Here is a 12416-nt window from a genome sequence, read left to right as displayed (position 1 = left end):
CATACAATGCTGGTTTCCTTACAAATAGCAATATTAAATTGCATTTATCTTTATACAGGAGAATCAACTATTCTTTACAATAACATATTAAAGTTAAACAATTGCTAACTAAGCTTATGTTTGAAAACTTGCCAAACCTTTATTTCTCGGTGTTAAGAGGCGAATAATGTGAAATTAATGATATAAAATTTTATTAATTTAAAAGCTTAAGCATTTATATGTCTCAATTCCTTTTGTCTAATTTATTAAATTATTTAAACTTCACAAGTTTAGAGTATAGATTAATAGCTCCACTTTACAAGTTTGAATCTCAAGACTTTGCTAATCATTTTTACTAACTATAGATTATCCAGTTTCACAACTTAGTATTAACTTTTACGGGACACTATCACAACAATACCTTTTTTATTTTAATCAACAAAATATTATATTTATAATTAGCATAAACTCACTATTTTCACGGGACACTATCACCACAATACCTTTTTTATTTAAACAACACAATATTATAAATATTTTTATAATTATTAGTGATATTTGTAAATATTTATAGTTATTAGTCATATTTGTAAATATTTATAGTTATTAAACATATTAAATATATCATGTTGGTGATTTGATAAATATTTCTTTTTAAATATTACATACCTATTATATAAATTCATTTCATCTCTATTATGTTTTACGAATCTTAAATTAACATTTCTTATTCAAATTTTAAACTTCTTTTTTTGCGTTATGTAATACATTATTCATCTTAAGATTTGATTTACCCGTGCGGACGCACGGGTCTTCTACTAGTTTATTCTAAATGGGTCACTCATTGTGGGACGGAGGAAGTATTATACAGTCAATGTCCGTACAAACGGTGAGACGTTTAACTGTGACCAGTTCAAGTTTTATTTTAAAAAAATCATTCTTACTCGAATCAAAATAAATAGAAGATCAAGTTTTACACATTTCAAAGAGAGAGTAGAGGCAAAATTACAGTCTGGTCCAGTCTACCATAAAAGTTCATCATCATCGTGGCCAAAAAGACATATATTAAATAATAATTATGACAACGTTATTACAAAATGAACAAACAACACAGTGGCCAAGAGACTAAAAGGCAATCCTAACATGTCTGGGTTCAATTCCCATAATATAGTTTTTTTTAATTCAATTGTTTAAATTGCTACTTGCTTTAATGATTCCCATAATGAATTTAATTTTTAATATTTTGTTATAATGTTTATAGATTTCAAAATTTTACTTAAATTTAATGTTATTTTAAATAAAAATTTTAAAGAAGATTATTTTTTAAGTATATCGCTTTAAAAAATTATGTAATTTATATAAATTAAAAAGTTTAATGATAAATATTTAGATGTGAAACTTTTTTTTTAATTTCTAAAAATAATTGAAAATAACTTCTAATATACTTTAAAAAAATTCTCACAAAATCATTAAATATTTTAAGGTATTCCATATGATTCAATTGATTTAATTCAAGAACCACTACAACGTTTATTGTTTTTGGCAACACTTTTTAATGCAACAAGTAAGAATTGTTGCCTAAAAATAATTTCTGGCAACGTTTTATACTTGATGCCAATAATATTTTTGCAACAATGTATAAGTGTTCCCTAAAATATGAATGGGGACGATTTTAATGCGTAACACATGCTTTGCTTTAGCAATATTTAATAAATGACCTCTTCGATACTTGTGGGGACAATTTTTAATTGTTAGTTTTTAAGTGTTGCGTCAAAGAAACCTTGCCTTAAACATACAAAATCATTTATTATATTTATTAATTTTTTAAAAAATTGTTTAATTAATAATTTAAGTATTTCATAATAATTTATATCAGCAATACATATTAAATTCTATGCACTAACTGTGCAAAAAATTAAACGTGCATTCAATTATAAATTATGTTAAAAATATTTATTAAATATTATTGAAATTAATCTTAAAAAATTATTATAAATTGATTACATACAAATGTAGAAAAAATTACACTTTTAATATATATAAATATTAATGTCAATTACTATTATATCAATTTTATTTAACAAAATATTTCAAATAAAATCATGCTATCTTTATTGAGATATTTTTTAAGCTAATCTTAATAAGTGATCGGTGAATTTATTTAATTAGATGAAATTATAAAAAAAAAATCACACTTTTTAATTTATTTAAAATTCTTGAACAAACACCGTTGAAATAATAAAATTGATTTTTTTTATTTTAAAAAATATTTTTTTACAACAAACTATAACAAATATATCCTAATTTTTTTCCCTATATATGCACGGCAGTAATCAATTTATTTTCCTTATTTTTTACTAAAATCCTTTTTTAAAAGAAAAACCCCAAAAACTCTGCGTCTCTCTGGTTTCATTATTTTCCCTTTCCCTTTTGTCTAAAACCCTAATCCCTGATTGTCTCTCTCGTTTTGTTCATTACGGCTTCTTATTTGCTGATGTTTCTTCTTTTCTAGTTGTTCTCCAATTCTCTCTTCTCACTGTTTCTAGATTCGATAACACAAAGAAGACGAAGCCAACAATGATCTTGTCTTCTATCTGTAAGAAAATGATTCCACATGATTCAGGTAATTTCTCTATTAACGTCTTTGCTCTCATTTTTATTCAATTTGTTGATGCTGAAACTGTTTCGGAATCACATGAAATCTTCAACAGTCTACGTAGAGCCATTGCATAGAGATAAAGAATCATGAAGTTTCTATTGGAAGCCAAAACAGGGAAGAAAACTTTAGATTTGTATCTTCTTCTATTTCTTTTTTATATGTTTTTGGCTATGAATATTCCTGAAATTGATCTAAATCAAATTTTGAAACTTAGTAGTAGTGAATGATGCAAATGATGTTGAACTCATGTACTGTTTATGCAGCTTAATTGTGTAATTTATTAAATTTTTAAGTTTCTATTGTAAAAGAATATGTTACATTATTTCAGGTGACAATTGGATGGAATTAGGTTTTAAGACATGTTGAAATAGATCCAAAATATATAGTTATTGAGGTAATATTCTAATTGTTCAAATCCTTCTTAAATATGTTGTTGTCATATTTACAATCCTAATTATTGAATGTTGTTAAATCATTGAATCCTCCTAAAAAAGAGGTTAAAATGGAGGTTAACGAGTATGGTGAGTTTAGCTTTTATTGTATCTCAATCAAATGGTTAGCATAATTTTCATTACTCGAACACTGAACTCAAAACACATATACTGATTTAGTGTTATTTCAATTTCCATATGGTTAATTGTAGTAAGGTGATTAGGATGATTTTTTTATAGAATTTGTTGTTTATTGATGGTAAACTCAATTTTACATATAATGATGTTAAGTTTATGTGGAATTTATCTTGATAGTTTAGGTGGAATTTATCTTCTAAGTTTATGTTAATCAAATTTTATTTTTCATTACTAAGAAAGTTGAAAAAAAATTCATGAAACAGAGATGAGTTGTTTTTGTGAAAATATGGGCTGGTAGTGATGAAATTGAGGAAGAAAAGTGAAATGACTTTTTCTGAAATTTTCTTGTTTGTAGTTCATTTTTTTTTTCTTGTTGATTTTTATGTGTAGGATTTGACTCTTGTGAAATTCCTAATTATGGTTTGAACCAATAACATTTATGACTTGTGAAATTTTGTTTTGATTTTTTATGTAGAGTGATATCTCAACTAAGAAGATGAAAATGATGATGTAGAGGATTATTTATTTTCTGAGGATGACTTCGACGATGAATTTTGAGATTACAATGTTGGACATGAATCTCATGGGAAAGACATATATGTTGATGAATTACAAGACGAACTTAAATGAGTTGGTTGGAAGGCTTTTATTGGCAAATTCTTTTGTAGGATTGTATTCAACATTAAAGTTTCAAAAAATTATATATTTTATCATTTAATTTAGAAATATGTATTTCAATTAATGTATAAATTTAACTCTATTAGTAAAACTTTTGTAATAAAATTTTTATTTGATTATAATTGATTATATTACAAAATAAAAAATAGTGGCTATATTATATAAGTATAGTAAAATATTTGTATATACATAAATGTTAAAAAAAGAACATGCTAAAAAAGATTTCTATACAGAAACATTTTTAATTTTTGCTTTAAAAGTTGGATAATTATAGACAACGTTTAATGATTGTCCCTAAATATAACAACAATTAAAAAGCGTTGCCTTAAATACAATACAAAATCGTCCCCTTTTCTTCTTATTTTAGACGACGCTTGTTAATAGTGTGCCCAAAAAGCAAAATAAGCGTTGCTTCTGACAATAGGCAACGCTCGCATAAAAGACACTTGAAAAACGTTCCCTATTTTTTTAGGCAACGCTTTTTGCATTTTTGGCTACAATTTTCGAGTGTTCCCAGAAGCAATAAATGTTGTAGTGATAACAAAGTTAATTTTATAAAGACTTCATATTCTATCTTATTTTAAAACTACAAATTAATCTACATAGAAATTTAGAGTTTTTATAAATTATTTAAAATTATCTTTGCTCGTATGCACTTTTATATTTATATATAATTATTTTTTAATTATTAAAAATATTATAAAAAAATTCAAAGTTAATTATTTAGTCCGTTTTTATTATTCGTCCTGGGTCTCTAAAAAGCCGAGACTGGCCCTGAAATCCTTTTAGGTTCAAGTGCATTTTTTTAACCAAAAAAGAAAGAATTCATTAATCAAAACAAAAGAAAAAAACAAGGAACACAAGAGGAGACTAAGCCAAGACCCCTCAGGAGATAAGCCTAAGTTTAGGAATACCTAATTTCTTTACAATATTAGTATGAACAAAATTATACCAAGGGAAAGTTTTAGAAATCAATCCATCTTCCGCCAAAGAATCAACACAAAAATTGACTTCCCGAAATATGTGGGATATCATAAAATCAATGGATAGCATGTATTTTAGTATGAAAGAAAAAGAACAATAACTCTAGTCTATGCAAATCTTTCTTGTTGAACCAAAATCAAATAAAAAATGCATATACAATAAAGATGGTTTTTTTAAAATGAAACAAATTAATTATAGCCGAGTTAATTCTGGTCTAACAGTTACTGAATACACTAACTATACTAGTATTACTAAATTTTTGATGGCAAACTTTGTAAAGAATATGCTAGATTTGTCTTTCTTTAGGTTTATTTCTTATTGAGTGAATTTTGATATAAGTCTCCCGTTTTCTTTTGTACCTTCTTCTTTGTTATATGGAATGTCTATTAAAAAATATGATAATTTAGCTTTTTTTTTAATTTACTTTACAAAAATGAGTATAACCTAAAAGGTTCATAATGGTTGATTAATTTTAATTTTATAAGTATTTAGTTAAAAATAATTGACTTGTGATATCGTTTAATTTTTTTGTTTTAAAGATTCATATTTCTAATCAATTTATTTTATTTTTTCATAAATCACTTTAATATAGTTAATTAGATGTACACACTTTTATTCTTGAATTATTAGGATCCAAGTTGTGCTACTTGTTTCTTCTGAAATACGTTTTAAATAAAATAGAAAAGGCAATAACAACCATGGCACAGAGCGTGGGAGGCTGGAGTAAGGTGACTAACAACAGGAGAACAAACCTTCCACCCAAGTCCTCTTTCAAGTGGGACATATGGCATTGCGGAGGCGGAGTTGGGGACGGTGTGAGGTCTTCTTTTTTCTTTACCGATTTCGGAGAAGGGTGGAGAGCTAGGGACTTGTTCTTTGAGTTCAAGGATCTTGGTTTGCTAGACGAGATAGTCATCCCTCAGAAAAGAGATTGGAGGGGCAGAGGTATGGCTTTGTAAGGTACGTGAACGTGGCCGATGAACGTGGCATGGAGGTAGAGCTGAACAACTTGTGGCTTGATGGGTCGAAGATCAGCGCAAATTTGTCTAAGTTCAAGAGGAAAGCACCCTTTCAGCCTCTTGGAGGAGGTGCTGGTGTTGCGACGAAGGAGAAGGTGAAGGCGAACATCCCAAACGTCCCTAGAGCTTCAGCCAAATGGAACAGTTACACTGAAGCTGCAAGCGGCATTCAGAAGGGAGAAGCTTCTTTGGGCAAGGAGGCGAACAAAGCGTTCTTTTTCAAATCGTCGGAGGAAGATTCGAGGAAGTTTGAGAAGGCCTTTGTTGGTATCACGAAGGCTCCCGGACTCGCGTTCGGTATTGGCTAGCGTTTAGCGGAGGAAGGCATCTTCACTATTCTCTCAACTCCATTAGGGCCCAACTTCTGCTTGCTTGAGGAGACGGCGGAGGGGAGATGGAGTTGTTCCTTAAGGAGGGCAGCGTATGGAAGGAGAGATGGTTCTCGGAAGTGAGAAAATGGAAACCTACAGACGTGGAATGTTATAGGGCAACCTGGATCTCGGTGTATGGCATCCCTTGCCATGTAAGAAAAGCTGGTTTCTTAGAGTCTCTTCTTTCCGACATTGGAATCATCTCAAACTTTGATTTCCTGGGACGGTTTACCGAGAGACTAGATGTTTTGTCATTCACGATCTTCACCAAATCTCTGGACACTATCAGAAGCAAGGTGAATGCTTGCGTGGATGGAAGCTGGATAAGCTTAATGATAATAGAAGAACCTTTCTTGAGGCAGGAACTCGAAGAGCAGTCCCAAGGGGAGAGAAGTTCTGAGAGTGATTTCGAGGAGTGCTCTTTTTCATCGGAACAGAGTAGACGGGAGGCGGAGAGATACACTCTAGGGAGGTCAACACGTAGCTCGAAACCCCATGCAGGGTTTGATGGTGGACGTGACGGGGAAGATGAAGTGCCCAGGAATGTCAGCGGTAAAGACAACTCGCTTTTTGCAAACGTTGTTCAAAAGTTGGATGAAGGTGCAGGCATTAATTGCAGTTGCACTTTTTTGGATAAATCTGCACAGAGACAAGAGGCCCACAGTCAATCAGATAGCATTTCTACCAATTCTTTTGGAGTAGTAGCCTGCCACCTAGAGTGCGCTACTTCGTTGAAAAGAAATGACGACGTGGCAAAAGTGGTGGGACCAGGTGGTATCTTTATTAGTTCTCACCAGATCATTAAAAAAGTTTCCGTTGATGGACCCATTCTTAGTGGGCCTAATCTTTTCTCTGGGCCGGAAGGAGCACAGGGTTCTTTACCATCTATTGAGACGGCCCAAAACTCCACTTGTTCTGAAAAAATAGGGAGTATTGGTTCCACAGGTAGCAAGGCAATTATTGGTAGTAGCAGAGGAACTTTCGATGAAGAGTGCAATAGGATCAAAAATTCAAAGAGGGTTCGACGGAAGATGAGGGAAGTGCTACATCTGGGCTCAAGGGTGGAGGATTTCGCGCATCCGGTGGGCAACCGCTTTCTTCTCTACCATGAACCGCCACCCCCAAACCCAGGTTTGATTTCTAGTGGGCTTCACCGTGGTTTGCTGTCTGGTGGTGTTTCTGTTTCCTGCGATTCCTTAGATAGTACGGACGTTAGGAATTGCAACTCGAGATTAATTAAAGGTGAGTTGGGGAATATGTCGAGAGGGTTATGGAGATCCATGAACAACTTGGGTATTGTTAATACTTCTAAGGAATTCGATCCGGTGGCTAATTTAGAAGAAATGGAGCATAGGAAACCCAAAGGTTATGTGGGAGAAGAGGGGGCAGAAAACAGGTACTCATGATAGTTATGTCCTATAACATTAGAGGCGATGGCAGTAGGGCCAAGAGGAAAAGGGTAGGGTTTTTGATTCAAAAAGATGACGTAGACGTGAGCTTTATTCAGGAGACAAAACTAAGCGGGATGAACCAGAGCACGGTAAAGGAGCTGTGGGGAAGTGGTGAGGTAGAGTGGTCTTGCTTAGACGCTAGTGGCGCGTAGGGAGTTATTCTTATTATATGGAAAAAGGACTTTTTCGACCTGCGCTTCAGCTTTAGGGGCGAAGGATTTCTGGGTTTGTGTGTGGAGAAGAATGGAAAGAGGATCTACCTGATCAATATTTACGCTTCCTGTGATAACACGGTTAGAAGAAGGTCTTGGCAGGAAATTATTAAATTCAAAAATTCTAATATTCCGGGTTCTTGGTGTTTAGGAGGGGATTTCAATTCCATTACTCATCTTGAGGAAAGGATAAGAGTATCCAGTAGAAGTTACCGTAACGAGATTAACAGTTTCAAGGGTTTTATTGTTGACATGGAGTTGGTGGACGTTCCAACCATTGGAGGCAAATTCACATGGTTCAATAGCAACGGCAAGGCAGTGAGTAGAATAGACAGATTCTTGCTGTCTCCCTGTTTCATAGATGACTGGAAAGTGGCAGGCCAAACCATAGGGAGCAGGGACTTATCTGATCATGCTCCGATTTGGATAAAAGACAACAAGAAGGATTGGGGCCCAAAGACTTTCAAATTTAATAATTCTTGGCTGAATCACGCAGATTTCCCAGAGTTTGTGGAAAAGGAATGGAGGAAAATCACGTTGAAGGGAAGAGGCGATTTTTGCTTGGTGGAAAAGTTAAAAGTGCTGAAAGGAAGGCTGACTTGGTGGAATAGAGTGGTGTTCGGGTGGATCGATCTCTCCATAGATAAAGCTAGCAAGGAGATTGATAACACGATTTTATATCGTATATTTAGCCTAAAATCCATAGATATTTATAGCATTTTCCGTTTATTATGTTAATTTATTATGATATTACGCGTGTATTTGCTTTATTTCAGGTTTTACACTTCAATTTCGACTATTTGCGAAAAGGAAAGAAAATAGAGCTTAAATGACCAATATTTATGCCTAAAAGATGAAAAAGGGATGCTGAAGCGAAAGAGGGGTGCAATTAGGACCCAAAAGGCCCAAAAGAGCAATCCAGCCCACGAAGGAAAGCAACCCAGGCCACACTAGTAAGCAGAGACGCACGTCTCTGCCACCTCAGCAAAGGGGAGACGCACGTCTCCACCTCCCTAAAGAATCTCCACTTGAGACGCACGTCTCAAGTCAGTCAGCTGCTTCCCTGAAGAATCGGAGACGCACGTCTCCAAGTCCCAGTCAGAAAAAGGTCCCTCAATTCACGGATTCCAACTGCAAATCACCTCCTATAAATAGGACCTGCTATCTTACTTCAATCTGTCCGATTTCCTGCCAACGAAGTGCTGCCGAAATTGTACCGCGAACTGCTTTTCCTTATTCTGTTTTCATTTAACCGTCTGTTTTCTCACAACGATTTCTACACTGGAAATTGTTGTGAACTTTTCATAGATCTAGCCTTACGTTAGATTTATCGCTTTATTTCCTTGTTTTTATTTTCTGCCATTTAAATTCCGAAGAACGATCCAGCCAACCTGTGGTGGAAGTTCGAGTACTTCAAGATTCAATTCAATTCAGATTTATTTTAATTCAGGTTTTTATTTACCGCCTTATTTATATTATTTATTTGCATGATATATTATATGCCATTTAATATGCTTATTATTATGAACCGAACCGATATATGTATGTTTAATCGTATTAATATGTCTGGCTAAAATACTAAAGGTGTCGGTATGTAAAGTAAGTTAACCGTAGGGATCCGAAATAAATTGGCTTAAATTATGTTTTATTAATTATCACTTATTTTTGGTTTATATGTCTAGTTTAATTAGTAAGTCTTAAAACCAATAGAGCGAAAGTTTGAGGGATTAGGACGGTCAAAGGTTAAAATCAATAGAGCGAAAGTTTGAGATCTTTAACTGGATAGTAGACATAGGACATTAGTTTTAAGGATGGCGAAAGCGTATTAAAACTAATTGGAACTTATTTATTTTCAAAAATTGTTTTTACACTCGAGCGGGATGGCGAAAGCGTACGTTAGGGGTATTAGCTTGCTCCGAGTCAACAGAGCGAAAGTTTGAGATTAGGAGATTTAAATAGATAACAACCTCGTAAAATAGGCATTTTATTAATTACATTGTTTCCAAAAAGCTCTTCTAAAATCTAATGGGATGGCGAAAGCGTACATTAGGATTAGGATAGTAGTCCGAATCAACAGAGCGAAAGTTTGAGACGAGGATTTTTAATCAATTGGAATTAGTAAAGATTTTTAATTTAATTATGCAAAAGCCAATGAACCTTCGGATTACCTTTAGTTAAACGAAATACATACTGATACCTGTCTTTTATTATTATTCTTTATTTTCTCACAATCACTTTCCCTTAGGAACAATCGAAATTTTAGTACTCCTAGCTTTACATAGTAACCTTAGATAACGGTAGATCGATTCATAGTCCCTGTGGATTCGATATCTTTTAAAACTACACGACACGACTGTGCACTTGCAGTTATCAGATTTATAGACACGTAAAGTCGCGATCAAGTTTTTGGCGCCGTTGCCGGGGACTATTTAAGTCGATATCGTAACTCACTGTTACACCGTAGAGACTAGGATAATTCTTCCCTTTCTTTTTGAACGATTGTATGCCAAATACTCGTTCACAAGGAGGAGACTTAATACAACGAATTAACGAGATCGAACGTTTCATTAACGTTAAACGTCGAGCTCGCAACCTTCCCGAAGTAGCAGAAATTCCGATTAATCAGGAATTGATTTTTACTGATCAAATCAATCAAATCACCCCGAAGTTAGAGATGGCTGCTATTCGTCCTCTTAGAGACTATGCTGCTCCTTCGCGCGCTGAATCGCATTCAAGTATCGCACCACCTGCGATTGAAGCGAACAATTTCGAACTGAAACCTTCATTGGTCCAAGCTGTTCAACAGAATCAATTCTCTGGAAGCCCTGTAGACGACCCCAATCTCCATTTATCCGTGTTCGTGCAATACGCCGACACTATCAAAGCCAACAACGTTAGTTCCGAAGCTATTCGATTACGCCTTTTCCCTTTCTCCTTGAGAGATAGAGCGAGAGCGTGGCTTCAATCCCTGCCTTCCAATTCCATAACTACGTGGGACGAATTGAAGAGAGTATTCTTAGCAAGATACTTTCCGCCTAGCAAAACTGCTATGCTTAGAGGTCAAATCAACGGATTTACCCAGAAAGATAACGAATCGCTCTTTGAAGCTTGGGAACGTTACAAGGACATGCTTAGAATATGCCCTCATCATGGACTCGAACCATGGCTGATCATCCATACCTTTTATGGTGGTCTCTTATATAACACTAAAATGACTATAGATGCCGCTGCTGGCGGAGCATTAATGGACAAACCCCATGATGAAGCATACAAACTCATAGAGAACATGGCACAAAACCATTACCAATGGGGAGGAGAGCGCGCCGCTCTAGAGAAAGCCCAAACCAAAGGAGGAATGTACGAAAATAGTGGTATAGACCGCGTTAACGCTAAAGTAGACGCTTTAACTCAAAAGATCGAGAATTTGACCATCACTCCTTCAGCCACCGCTGCCGCTGTAGCACCTAACTGCGAGATTTGTGGATTGTCTGGGCATGTAGTTGCTGAATGCCAACTCTTGACTGGAGTCCCATCTGATCAAGTAAATTACGCTCAAGGAAACCCCTATTCTAACACGTACAACCCTGGATGGAAAAACCACCCGAACTTTTCTTATAAGAACAACAATGCGTTGTACGCGCCTGGACAAGCACCTGCTGTACCACCTGGCTACCAAAAAGCGCCTGTAGCTACTCAAAACACCCCTAGGAAGTCAAACCTAGAAATCATGATGGAGAACTTTATAGCTTCCCAACAACAAACCAATAAAGACTTCCTGAATCAGAACATCCACAATAGCGAGCAACTAAAACAACTATCGAGCAAAGTAGATGCTTTAGCTACGCATAACAAAATGTTAGAAACTCAAATCTCACAAGTAGCTCAACAACAAGCACCTACTGCTGCCCCTGCTGGCACGTTTCCTCCTCAACCACAACCTAACCCTAAAGGACATGCGAACGCGATAACACTACGAAGTGGAACTAATTACGATGGACCCATAGATCCTAGAACCCAAAACGTACCCATGTCACAACAAGAGCCAAAGGAAACCCAAAAGAAAACAACCGACGAACAAACTGCTAAGACTGATGAGAACAATAACGAAGTGGAACCCGAAAAAGAGAAACCTTATGTTCCACCACCACCTTATAAGCCACAAATTCCTTACCCTCAAAGATTAGCCAAATCAAAAACCGAAGCGCAATTTAAAAGATTTGTAGAACTTCTGAAGCAATTAAACATAACCATACCATTCACAGAAGCCATAACTGAGATGCCTTCGTACGCTAAGTTCTTAAAAGAAATCTTATCAAACAAAAAGAAACTCGAGGATAACGAAACTATAACGCTTACCGCTGAATGTAGCGCTATCATCCAAAACAACATGCCTCCAAAACTGAAAGACCCTGGTAGTTTCTCTATACCCTGCGTAATTGGAAAAACCATCATAGAGAAAGCCTTGTGCGATTTAGGAGCTAGTGTTAGTTTGAT

General features: G+C 34.8%; 1 non-coding gene across 1 annotated transcript; it reads right to left on the bottom strand.

The window, feature by feature from the left end:
- Positions 1 to 10971: 10971 nt before the first annotated feature.
- LOC131631492 (small nucleolar RNA R71) lies at positions 10972 to 11078 on the bottom strand. Its single transcript, XR_009292718.1, has one exon. It is a non-coding gene; the product is annotated as a small nucleolar RNA R71 (small nucleolar RNA).
- Between the last annotated feature and the right edge of the window lie 1338 nt (positions 11079 to 12416).

This window comes from Vicia villosa, unplaced genomic scaffold, assembly GCF_029867415.1.
Source record: "Vicia villosa cultivar HV-30 ecotype Madison, WI unplaced genomic scaffold, Vvil1.0 ctg.000832F_1_1, whole genome shotgun sequence".
NCBI lineage: Eukaryota > Viridiplantae > Streptophyta > Magnoliopsida > Fabales > Fabaceae > Vicia > Vicia villosa.
Note: the sequence above shows the minus strand (reverse complement) of the source record. Positions and strands in the feature narration are given on the sequence as shown.